The following is a 13,948-nucleotide window of genomic DNA, read 5'->3' as shown; positions in this document are numbered from 1 at the left end:
GTGGTGAGCTGTGTATAGTGTGTGGTGAGCCGTGTATAGTGTGTGTGGTGAGCTGTGTATAGTGTGTGCTGAGCCGTGTATAGTGTGTGGTGAGCCGTGTATAGTGTGTGGTGAGCCGTGTATAGTGTGTGTGGTGAGCCGTGTATAGTGTGTGGTGAGCTGTGTATAGTGTGTGTGGTGAGCGGTGTATAGTGTGTGTGGTGAGCCGTGTATAGTGAGCTGTGTATAGTGCGTGGTGAGCTGTGTATAGTGTGTGTGGTGAGCTGTGTATAGTGTGTGTGGTGAGTTGTGTATAGTGTGTGGTGAGTTGTGTATAGTGTGTGTGGTGAGTTGTGTATAGTGTGTGGTGAGCTGTGTATAGTGTGTGTGGTGAGCTGTGTATAGTGTGTGTGGTGAGCTGTGTGTAGCGTGTGACGAGCTGTGTATAGTGTGTGTGGTGAGCCGTGTATAGTGTGTGGTGAGCCGTGTATAGTGTGTGTGGTGAGCCGTGTATAGTGTGTGGTGAGCCGTGTATAGTGTGTGTGGTGAGCTGTGTATAGTGTGTGTGGTGAGCCGTGTATAGTGTGTGTGGTGAGCCGTGTATAGTGAGCTGTGTATAGTGTGTGGTGAGCTGTGTATAGTGTGTGTGGTGAGCTGTGTATAGTGTGTGTGGTGAGCCGTGTATAGTGAGCTGTGTATAGTGCGTGGTGAGCTGTGTATAGTGTGTGTGGTGAGCTGTGTATAGTGTGTGTGGTGAGCTGTGTATAGTGTGTGGTGAGTTGTGTATAGTGTGTGTGGTGAGTTGTGTATAGTGTGTGGTGAGCTGTGTATAGTGTGTGGTGAGCTGTGTATAGTGTGTGTGGTGAGCTGTGTGTAGCGTGTGACGAGCCGTGTATAGTGTGTGTGGTGAGCCGTGTATAGTGTGTGGTGAGCCGTGTATAGTGTGTGTGGTGAGCCGTGTATAGTGTGTGGTGAGCCGTGTATAGTGTGTGTGGTGAGCCGTGTATAGTGTGTGTGGTGAGCCGTGTATAGTGTGTGTGGTGAGTTGTGTATAGTGTGTGTGGTGAGTTGTGTATAGTGTGTGGTGAGCTGTGTATAGTGTGTGGTGAGCTGTGTATAGTGTGTGGTGAGCTGTGTATAGTGTGTGTGGTGAGCCGTGTATAGTGTGTGTGGTGAGGCGTGTATAGTGTGTGTGGTGAGCTGTGTATAGTGTGTGGTGAGCCGTGTATAGTGTGTGTGGTGAGCCGTGTATAGTGTGTGTGGTGAGCTGTGTATAGTGTGTGGTGAGTTGTGTATAGTGTGTGGTGAGTTGTGTATAGTGTGTGTGGTGAGTTGTGTATAGTGTGTGTGGTGAGTTGTGTATAGTGTGTGGTGAGCCGTGTATAGTGTGTGTGGTGAGCTGTGTATAGTGTGTGTGGTGAGCCGTGTATAGTGTGTGTGGTGAGCTGTGTATAGTGTGTGGTGAGCTGTGTATAGTGTGTGGTGAGCCGTGTATAGTATAGTGTGTGGTGAGCTGTGTATAGTGTGTGTGGTGAGCCGTGTATAGTGTGTGTGGTGAGCCGTGTATAGTGAGCTGTGTATAGTGTGTGGTGAGCTGTGTATAGTGTGTGTGGTGAGCTGTGTATAGTGTGTGTGGTGAGTTGTGTATAGTATAGTGTGTGGTGAGTTGTGTATAGTGTGTGTGGTGAGTTGTGTATAGTGTGTGTGGTGAGCTGTGTATAGCGTGTGTGTGGTGAGCCGTGTATAGTATAGTGTGTGGTGAGCCGTGTATAGTGTGTGTGGTGAGCCGTGTATAGTGTGTGTGGTGAGCTGTGTATAGTGTGTGTGGTGAGCTGTGTATAGTGTGTGTGGTGAGCCGTGTATGGTGAGCTGTGTATAGTGTGTGTGGTGAGCTGTGTATAGTGTGTGTGGTGAGTTGTGTATAGTATAGTGTGTGGTGAGTTGTGTATAGTGTGTGTGGTGAGTTGTGTATAGTGTGTGTGGTGAGCTGTGTATAGTGTGTGTGGTGAGTTGTGTATAGTATAGTGTGTGGTGAGCCGTGTATAGTGTGTGGTGAGCCGTGTATAGTGTGTGTGGTGAGCCGTGTATAGTGTGTGTGGTGAGCCGTGTATAGTGTGTGTGGTGAGTTGTGTATAGTGTGTGTGGTGAGTTGTGTATAGTGTGTGGTGAGCTGTGTATAGTGTGTGGTGAGCTGTGTATAGTGTGTGTGGTGAGCCGTGTATAGTGTGTGTGGTGAGCCGTGTATAGTGTGTGTGGTGAGCCGTGTATAGTGTGTGTGGTGAGCCGTGTATAGTGTGTGGTGAGCCGTGTATAGTGTGTGTGGTGAGCCGTGTATAGTGTGTGTGGTGAGCTGTGTATAGTGTGTGGTGAGTTGTGTATAGTGTGTGGTGAGTTGTGTATAGTGTGTGTGGTGAGTTGTGTATAGTGTGTGGTGAGCCGTGTATAGTGTGTGTGGTGAGCTGTGTATAGTGTGTGTGGTGAGCCGTGTATAGTGTGTGGTGAGCCGTGTATAGTGTGTGTGGTGAGCTGTGTATAGTGTGTGTGGTGAGCCGTGTATAGTGTGTGTGGTGAGCCGTGTATAGTGTGTGTGGTGAGCTGTGTATAGTGTGTGGTGAGCCGTGTATAGTATAGTGTGTGGTGAGCTGTGTATAGTGTGTGTGGTGAGCCGTGTATAGTGAGCTGTGTATAGTGTGTGGTGAGCTGTGTATAGTGTGTGTGGTGAGCTGTGTATAGTGTGTGTGGTGAGTTGTGTATAGTATAGTGTGTGGTGAGTTGTGTATAGTGTGTGTGGTGAGTTGTGTATAGTGTGTGTGGTGAGCTGTGTATAGCGTGTGTGTGGTGAGCTGTGTATAGCGTGTGTGTGGTGAGCCGTGTATAGTGTGTGTGGTGAGCCGTGTATAGTGTGTGTGGTGAGCCGTGTATGGTGAGCTGTGTATAGTGTGTGGTGAGCTGTGTATAGTGTGTGTGGTGAGCTGTGTATAGTGTGTGTGGTGAGTTGTGTATAGTATAGTGTGTGGTGAGGTGTGTGTGTGTGTGTGTGTGTGTGTGTGTGTGTGTGTGTGTGTGTGTGTGTGTGTGTGTGTGTGTGTGTGTGTGTGTGTGTGTGTGTGTGTGTGTGTGTGTGTGTGTGTGTGTGTGTGTGTGTGTGTGTGTGTGTGTGTGTGTCTATCGTGAGGTAAAGTGATCTAAGAGGATGTGTGTGTCTATCGTGAGGTAAAGTGATCTAAGAGGATATCCGGTCTGGTGCCAACACTTATGATGGAGGCGGAGGAGTATAAAGCATTTATGAATGTGTTTTTTTTTTGGTGTGTGAATAACTCCGTTGCCAGTAGTTAAGATGGCGGGGCAGTTCGGCTCCCAGCATAGAGCTTTTCTCCGGGTAGAGCGTCCTCTAGCGGACGAGTGTTGGGAGAAACGCAGCGTTCAGTGCACAGCGGCTCCTGGCGGCAGTAACGCGGAACAGCAGCTAGTGTGAGGGAGAGAGAGGTTCCCGGGCGGGGTCGGACACTGAGGAGTCAGAAAGCCGAGAACGGAGTGGTGAGTGCGGCCCGGGGGTCTGAGGACCACGGTGAATATTATATATGCCTGTCATGTCTGTTTGTCACCCGCGGGTGTATGTTATGTATGTGACCCGGGGGTGTGTATTATATATTTGACCCGGGGGCAACTTCTATACAGGAGTGACCTCATATACATCTATATATACTGCTAGTACTCCTCCTTATATATACTGCTGGTAGTCCTCCTTATATATACTGCTAGTACTCCTCTTATATACTGCTAGTACTACTGATATATACTACTCCTCCTTATATATATATATACTGCTAGTACTCCTCATATATACTACTCCTCCTTATATATATATACTGCTAGTACTCCTCATATTTACTACTAGTACTCCTCCTTATATATATATACTGCTAGTACTCCTCATATATACTACTACTGATATATACTACTAGTACTCCTCCTTATATATATACTGCTAGTACTCCTTCTTATATATACTGCTGGTAGTCCTCCTTATATATACTACTAGTACTCCTCATATACTGCTAGTACTCCTCATATATACTACTACTACTGATATATACTACTAGTACTCCTCCATATATACTACTACTACTGATATATACTACTAGTACTCCTCCTTATATATATATACTACTAGTACTCCTCCATATATACTACTACTACTGATATATACTACTAGTACTCCTCCTTATATATATACTGCTAGTACTCCTCATATATACTACTACTACTGATATATACTACTAGTACTCCTCCTTATATATATACTGCTAGTACTCCTCATATATACTACTACTACTGATATATACTACTAGTACTCCTCATATATACTACTAGTACTCCTCATATATACTACTACTACTGATATATACTACTAGTACTCCTCATATATACTACTACTACTGATATATACTACTAGTACTCCTCCTTATATATATATACTGCTAGTACTCCTCATATATACTACTACTACTGATATATACTACTAGTACTCCTCATATATACTACTACTACTGATATATACTACTAGTACTCCTCATATATACTACTACTGATATATACTACTAGTACTCCTCCTTATATATACTACTAGTACTCCTCATATACTGCTAGTACTCCTCATATATACTACTACTACTGATATATACTACTAGTACTCCTCCATATATACTACTACTACTGATATATACTACTAGTACTCCTCCTTATATATATACTGCTAGTACTCCTCCTTATATATACTGCTGGTAGTCCTCCTTATATATACTGCTAGTACTCCTCATATACTGCTAGTACTCCTCATATATACTACTGATATATACTACTAGTACTCCTCCATATATACTACTACTACTGATATATACTACTAGTACTCCTCCTTATATATATACTGCTAGTACTCCTCATATATACTACTACTACTGATATATACTGCTAGTACTCCTCCTTATATATATACTGCTAGTACTCCTCATATATACTACTACTACTGATATATACTGCTAGTACTCCTCCTTATATATATACTGCTAGTACTCCTCATATATACTACTACTACTGATATATACTGCTAGTACTCCTCATATATACTACTACTACTGATATATACTACTAGTACTCCTCATATATACTACTACTACTGATATATACTACTAGTACTCCTCATATATACTACTACTCATATATACTACTACTACTCATATATACTACTACTACTGATATATACTACTACTACTCATATATACTACTACTACTGATATATACTACTAGTACTCCTCCTTATATATACTGCTGCTAGTCCTCCTTATATATACTGCTGGTAGTCCTCCTTATATACTGCTAGTACTCCTCATATATACTACTACTACTCATATATATACTGCTAGTACTCCTCATATATACTGCTAGTACTCCTCATATATACTACTAGTACTCCTCATATATACTGCTAGTACTCCTCATATATACTACTACTACTGATATATACTACTAGTACTCCTCCTTATATATATACTGCTAGTACTCCTCATATATACTACTACTACTGATATATACTACTAGTACTCCTCCTTATACATACTGCTAATACTCCTCATATATACTACTACTACTGATATATACTACTAGTACTCCTCCTTATACATACTGCTAGTACTCCTCATATATACTACTCCTCATATATACTACTACTGATATATACTACTAGTACTCCTCCTTATACATACTGCTAATACTCCTCATATATACTACTACTACTGATATATACTACTAGTACTCCTCCTTATACATACTGCTAGTACTCCTCATATATACTACTCCTCATATATACTACTACTACTGATATATACTACTAGTACTCCTCCTTATATATATACTGCTAGTACTCCTCATATATACTACTCCTCCTTATACATACTGCTAGTACTCCTCATATATACTACTCCTCATATATACTACTACTACTGATATATATTGCTAGTACTCCTCATATATACTACTACTACTGATATATACTACTAGTACTCCTCCTTATATATATACTGCTAGTACTCCTCATATATACTACTACTCCTCATATATACTACTACTCCTCATATATACTGCTAGTACTCCTCATATATACTACTACTACTGATATATACTACTAGTACTCCTCCTTATACATACTGCTAGTACTCCTCATATATACTACTACTACTGATATATACTGCTAGTACTCCTCATATATACTACTACTGATATATACTGCTAGTACTCCTCCATATATACTACTCCTCATATATACTACTAGTACTCCTCCTTATACATACTGCTAGTACTCCTCATATATATACTACTACTGATACATACTACTAGTACTCCTTCTTATACATACTACTACTACTCCTCATATATACTACTACTACTGATATATACTGCTAGTACTCCTCATATATACTACTACTACTGATATATACTACTAGTACTCCTCATATATACTACTACTACTGATCTATACTGCTAGTACTCCTCATATATACTACTACTACTGATATATACTGCTAGTACTCCTCCTTATACATACTGCTAGTACTCCTCATATATACTACTACTACTACTGATATATACTGCTAGTACTCCTCATATATACTACTACTACTCATATATATACTGCTAGTACTCCTCATATATACTACTACTACTGATATATACTGCTAGTACTCCTCATATATACTACTACTACTGATATATACTGCTAGTACTCCTCCTTATATATATACTGCTAGTACTCCTCATATATACTACTACTACTGATATATACTACTAGTACTCCTCCTTATATACATACTGCTAGTACTCCTCATATATACTACTAGTACTCCTCCTTATACATACTGCTAGTACTCCTCATATATACTACTCCTCATATATACTACTACTACTGATATATACTGCTAGTACTCCTCATATATACTACTACTACTGATATATACTGCTTGTACTCCTCATATATACTGCTAGTACTCCTCATATATACTACTACTACTCATATATATACTGCTAGTACTCCTCATATATACTACTAGTACTCCTCATATATACTGCTAGTACTCCTCATATATACTACTACTACTGATATATACTACTAGTACTCCTCCTTATACATACTGCTAGTACTCCTCATATATACTACTGATATATACTACTAGTACTCCTCATATATACTACTACTACTGATATATACTGCTAGTACTCCTCATATATACTACTACTACTGATATATACTGCTAGTACTCCTCATATATACTACTACTACTGATATATACTGCTAGTACTCCTCATATATACTACTACTACTCATATATATACTGCTAGTACTCCTCATATATACTACTGATATATACTACTAGTACTCCTCATATATACTACTACTACTGATATATACTACTAGTACTCCTCATATATACTACTACTACTGATATATACTGCTAGTACTCCTCATATATACTACTACTACTGATATATACTACTAGTACTCCTCATATATACTACTACTACTGATATATACTGCTAGTACTCCTCATATATACTACTACTACTCATATATATACTGCTAGTACTCCTCATATATACTACTACTACTGATATATACTGCTAGTACTCCTCATATATACTACTACTACTGATATATACTGCTAGTACTCCTCATATATACTACTACTGATATATACTGCTAGTACTCCTCATATATACTACTACTACTACTGATATATACTACTAGTACTCCTCCTTATACATACTGCTAGTACTCCTCATATATACTACTCCTCATATATACTACTACTACTGATATATACTGCTAGTACTCCTCATATATACTACTACTACTGATATATACTGCTAGTACTCCTCATATATACTACTACTACTGATATATACTACTAGTACTCCTCCTTATACATACTGCTAGTACTCCTCATATATACTACTCCTCCTTATATACTGCTAGTACTCCTCATATATACTACTACTACTGATATATACTGCTAGTACTCCTCCTTATACATACTGCTAGTACTCCTCATATATACTACTACTACTGATATATACTACTAGTACTCCTCATATATACTACTACTACTGATATATACTACTAGTACTCCTCATATATACTACTACTACTGATATATACTACTAGTACTCCTCATATATACTGCTAGTACTCCTCCTTATACATACTGCTAGTACTCCTCATATATACTACTCCTCCTTATATATATATATATATATACTACTAGTACTCCTCATATATACTGCTAGTACTCCTCCTTATACATACTGCTAGTACTCATATATACTACTACTACTGATATATACTACTACTACTCCTCCATATATATATATACTGCTAGTACTCCTCATATATACTACTCCTCCTTATATATATATATATACTGCTAGTACTCCTCATATATAGTACTACTACTGATATATACTACTAGTACTCCTCCATATATACTACTACTGATATATACTACTAGTACTCCTCCATATATACTGCTAGTACTCCTCATATATACTACTCCTCATACATACTACTACTACTGATATATACTACTAGTACTCCTCCTTATATACATACTGCTAGTACTCCTCATATATACTACTAGTACTCCTCCTTATACATACTGCTAGTAGTCCTCATATATACTACTCCTCATATATACTACTACTACTGATATATACTGCTAGTACTCCTCATATATACTACTACTACTGATATATACTGCTTGTACTCCTCATATATACTGCTAGTACTCCTCATATATACTACTCATATATACTACTACTACTCCTCATATATACTACTAGTACTCCTCCTTGTATATACACTGCTAGTACTCCTCATATATACTACTCCTCATATATACTACTACTACTGATATATTCTACTAGTACTCCTCCTTATATATATACTACTACTCCTCATATATACTACTCCTCCTTATATACTGCTAGTACTCATATATACTACTCATATATACTACTACTACTACTGATATATACTACTAGTACTCCTCCTTATATATACTGCTAGTACTCCTCATATATACTACTCCTCATACATACTACTACTACTGATATATACTGCTAGTACTCCTCATATATACTACTAGTACTCCTCCTTATACATACTGCTAGTACTCCTCATATATACTACTACTACTGATATATACTACTAGTACTCCTCCATATATATATACTGCTAGTACTCCTCATATACTACTCCTCATATATACTACTACTACTGATATATACTACTAGTACTCCTCCATATATATATACTGCTAGTACTCCTCATATACTACTCCTCATATATACTACTACTACTGATATATACTACTAGTACTCCTCCATATATATATACTGCTAGTACTCCTCATATATACTACTCCTCCTTATATATATATACTGCTAGTACTCCTCATATATACTACTACTACTGATATATACTACTAGTACTCCTCCATATATACTACTACTGATATATACTACTAGTACTCCTCCTTATACATACTGCTAGTACTCCTCATATATACTACTACTGATATATATACTGCTAGTACTCCTCATATATACTACTACTACTGATATATACTACTAGTACTCCTTATATATATACTGCTAGTACTCCTCATATATACTACTCCTCATATATACTACTACTACTGATATATACTACTAGTACTCCTCCTTATATATATACTGCTAGTACTACTCATATATACTACTCCTCATATATACTACTACTACTACTGATATATACTACTAGTACTCCTCCTTATATATACTGCTAGTACTCCTCATATATACTACTCCTCATATATACTACTCCTCCTCATATATACTACTACTACTGATATATACTACTCCTCCTTATATATATACTGCTAGTACTCCTCATATATACTACTAGTACTCCTCATATATACTGCTAGTACTCCTCATATATACTACTACTACTGATATATACTACTAGTACTCCTCCTTATACATACTGCTAGTACTCCTCATATATACTACTGATATATACTACTAGTACTCCTCATATATACTACTACTACTGATATATACTGCTAGTACTCCTCATATATACTACTACTACTGATATATACTGCTAGTACTCCTCATATATACTACTACTACTGATATATACTGCTAGTACTCCTCATATATACTACTACTACTCATATATATACTGCTAGTACTCCTCATATATACTACTGATATATACTACTAGTACTCCTCATATATACTACTACTACTGATATATACTACTAGTACTCCTCATATATACTGCTAGTACTCCTCATATATACTACTACTACTCATATATATACTGCTAGTACTCCTCATATATACTACTACTACTGATATATACTGCTAGTACTCCTCATATATACTACTACTACTCATATATATACTGCTAGTACTCCTCATATATACTACTACTACTGATATATACTGCTAGTACTCCTCATATATACTACTACTACTGATATATACTGCTAGTACTCCTCATATATACTACTACTGATATATACTGCTAGTACTCCTCATATATACTACTACTACTGATATATACTACTAGTACTCCTCCTTATACATACTGCTAGTACTCCTCATATATACTACTCATATATACTACTACTACTGATCTATACTGCTAGTACTCCTCATATATACTACTACTACTGATATATACTGCTAGTACTCCTCATATATACTACTACTACTGATATATACTACTAGTACTCCTCCTTATACATACTGCTAGTACTCCTCATATATACTACTCCTCCTTATATACTGCTAGTACTCCTCATATATACTATTACTACTGATATATACTGCTAGTACTCCTCCTTATACATACTGCTAGTACTCCTCATATATACTACTACTACTGATATATACTACTAGTACTCCTCATATATACTACTACTACTGATATATACTACTAGTACTCCTCATATATACTACTACTACTGATATATACTACTAGTACTCCTCATATATACTACTACTACTGATATATACTACTAGTACTCCTCATATATACTACTACTACTGATATATACTACTAGTACTCCTCATATATACTACTACTACTGATATATACTACTAGTACTCCTCATATATACTGCTAGTACTCCTCCTTATACATACTGCTAGTACTCCTCATATATACTACTCCTCCTTATATATATATATATATATATATACTACTAGTACTCCTCATATATACTGCTAGTACTCCTCCTTATACATACTGCTAGTACTCATATATACTACTACTACTGATATATACTACTACTACTCCTCCATATATATATATACTGCTAGTACTCCTCATACTACTCCTCCTTATATATATATACTGCTAGTACTCCTCATATATAGTACTACTACTGATATATACTACTAGTACTCCTCCATATATACTACTACTGATATATACTACTAGTACTCCTCCATATATACTGCTAGTACTCCTCATATATACTACTCCTCATACATACTACTACTACTGATATATACTACTAGTACTCCTCCTTATATACATACTGCTAGTACTCCTCATATATACTACTAGTACTCCTCCTTATACATACTGCTAGTAGTCCTCATATATACTACTCCTCATATATACTACTACTACTGATATATACTGCTAGTACTCCTCATATATACTACTACTACTGATATATACTGCTTGTACTCCTCATATATACTGCTAGTACTCCTCATATATACTACTCATATATACTACTACTACTCCTCATATATACTACTAGTACTCCTCCTTGTATATACACTGCTAGTACTCCTCATATATACTACTCCTCATATATACTACTACTACTGATATATTCTACTAGTACTCCTCCTTATATATATACTACTACTCCTCATATATACTACTCCTCCTTATATACTGCTAGTACTCATATATACTACTCATATATACTACTACTACTACTGATATATACTACTAGTACTCCTCCTTATATATACTGCTAGTACTCCTCATATATACTACTCCTCATACATACTACTACTACTGATATATACTGCTAGTACTCCTCATATATACTACTAGTACTCCTCCTTATACATACTGCTAGTACTCCTCATATATACTACTACTACTGATATATACTACTAGTACTCCTCCATATATATATACTGCTAGTACTCCTCATATACTACTCCTCATATATACTACTACTACTGATATATACTACTAGTACTCCTCCATATATATATACTGCTAGTACTCCTCATATACTACTCCTCATATATACTACTACTACTGATATATACTACTAGTACTCCTCCATATATATATACTGCTAGTACTCCTCATATATACTACTCCTCCTTATATATATATACTGCTAGTACTCCTCATATATACTACTACTACTGATATATACTACTAGTACTCCTCCATATATACTACTACTGATATATACTACTAGTACTCCTCCTTATACATACTGCTAGTACTCCTCATATATACTACTACTGATATATATACTGCTAGTACTCCTCATATATACTACTACTACTGATATATACTACTAGTACTCCTTATATATATACTGCTAGTACTCCTCATATATACTACTCCTCATATATACTACTACTACTGATATATACTACTAGTACTCCTCCTTATATATATACTGCTAGTACTACTCATATATACTACTCCTCATATATACTACTACTACTACTGATATATACTACTAGTACTCCTCCTTATATATACTGCTAGTACTCCTCATATATACTACTCCTCATATATACTACTCCTCCTCATATATACTACTACTACTGATATATACTACTCCTCCTTATATATATACTGCTAGTACTCCTCATATATACTACTAGTACTCCTCATATATACTGCTAGTACTCCTCATATATACTACTACTACTGATATATACTACTAGTACTCCTCCTTATACATACTGCTAGTACTCCTCATATATACTACTGATATATACTACTAGTACTCCTCATATATACTACTACTACTGATATATACTGCTAGTACTCCTCATATATACTACTACTACTGATATATACTGCTAGTACTCCTCATATATACTACTACTACTGATATATACTGCTAGTACTCCTCATATATACTACTACTACTCATATATATACTGCTAGTACTCCTCATATATACTACTGATATATACTACTAGTACTCCTCATATATACTACTACTACTGATATATACTACTAGTACTCCTCATATATACTACTACTACTGATATATACTGCTAGTACTCCTCATATATACTACTACTACTCATATATATACTGCTAGTACTCCTCATATATACTACTACTACTGATATATACTGCTAGTACTCCTCATATATACTACTACTACTCATATATATACTGCTAGTACTCCTCATATATACTACTACTACTGATATATACTGCTAGTACTCCTCATATATACTACTACTACTGATATATACTGCTAGTACTCCTCATATATACTACTACTGATATATACTGCTAGTACTCCTCATATATACTACTACTACTGATATATACTACTAGTACTCCTCCTTATACATACTGCTAGTACTCCTCATATATACTACTCATATATACTACTACTACTGATATATACTGCTAGTACTCCTCATATATACTACTACTACTGATATATACTGCTAGTACTCCTCATATATACTACTACTACTGATATATACTACTAGTACTCCTCCTTATACATACTGCTAGTACTCCTCATATATACTACTCCTCCTTATATACTGCTAGTACTCCTCATATATACTATTACTACTGATATATACTGCTAGTACTCCTCCTTATACATACTGCTAGTAC

General features: G+C 36.4%; 1 protein-coding gene across 2 annotated transcripts in view; it reads left to right on the top strand.

Annotated features, from left to right (window-relative positions):
* Window positions 1-3,410: 3,410 nt before the first annotated feature.
* TLN1 (talin 1) overlaps window positions 3,411-13,948 on the top strand; it is a 69,895-nt gene continuing 59,357 nt past the window's right edge. For both annotated transcript variants that reach the window (XM_075844404.1, XM_075844398.1), the window contains exon 1: window positions 3,411-3,516. The gene's annotated coding sequence lies outside the window, so the exon portion shown is untranslated. The remainder of the gene's footprint in view (window positions 3,517-13,948) is intronic.

The sequence above is a fragment of the Rhinoderma darwinii genome, chromosome 1, assembly GCF_050947455.1.
Source record: "Rhinoderma darwinii isolate aRhiDar2 chromosome 1, aRhiDar2.hap1, whole genome shotgun sequence".
Taxonomy (NCBI): Eukaryota; Metazoa; Chordata; class Amphibia; order Anura; family Rhinodermatidae; genus Rhinoderma; species Rhinoderma darwinii.
The sequence above is the reverse complement of the archived record's forward strand: the minus strand, read 5'-3'. Positions and strand labels throughout refer to the sequence as shown.